We start from the raw sequence: 316 nt of genomic DNA, 5'->3' as shown, positions 1-316 counted from the left end.
ACCTTGAAAAGATATAAAATACCATCCTTTACATTGCCATTCACCGATCCCTAAGTGGGAGCAAAGCCAAGTGGAATAAAAAAAACAAGGCCAAAGATTTTTAATTCGTTGCACTTGCTGTAAAGAACCGACGATGCATATGGAATGAACAGGTAATGAAACTGTTCTTCGTATAGTTTATGTCTTAAATGTTTTAAATACTGAGTGGAAAAGTACTGTAAAAAAGGTGTATTCAGCCGTGTTTTGCAATTTATTTTATCTACTACAATCGCAAACATTAAATATCAAACAAATTACACCTTCTGTATCTTTCCAA

Source organism: Penaeus monodon, chromosome 31, assembly GCF_015228065.2.
Source record: "Penaeus monodon isolate SGIC_2016 chromosome 31, NSTDA_Pmon_1, whole genome shotgun sequence".
Taxonomy (NCBI): Eukaryota; Metazoa; Arthropoda; class Malacostraca; order Decapoda; family Penaeidae; genus Penaeus; species Penaeus monodon.
The sequence above is the reverse complement of the archived record's forward strand: the minus strand, read 5'-3'. Positions refer to the sequence as shown.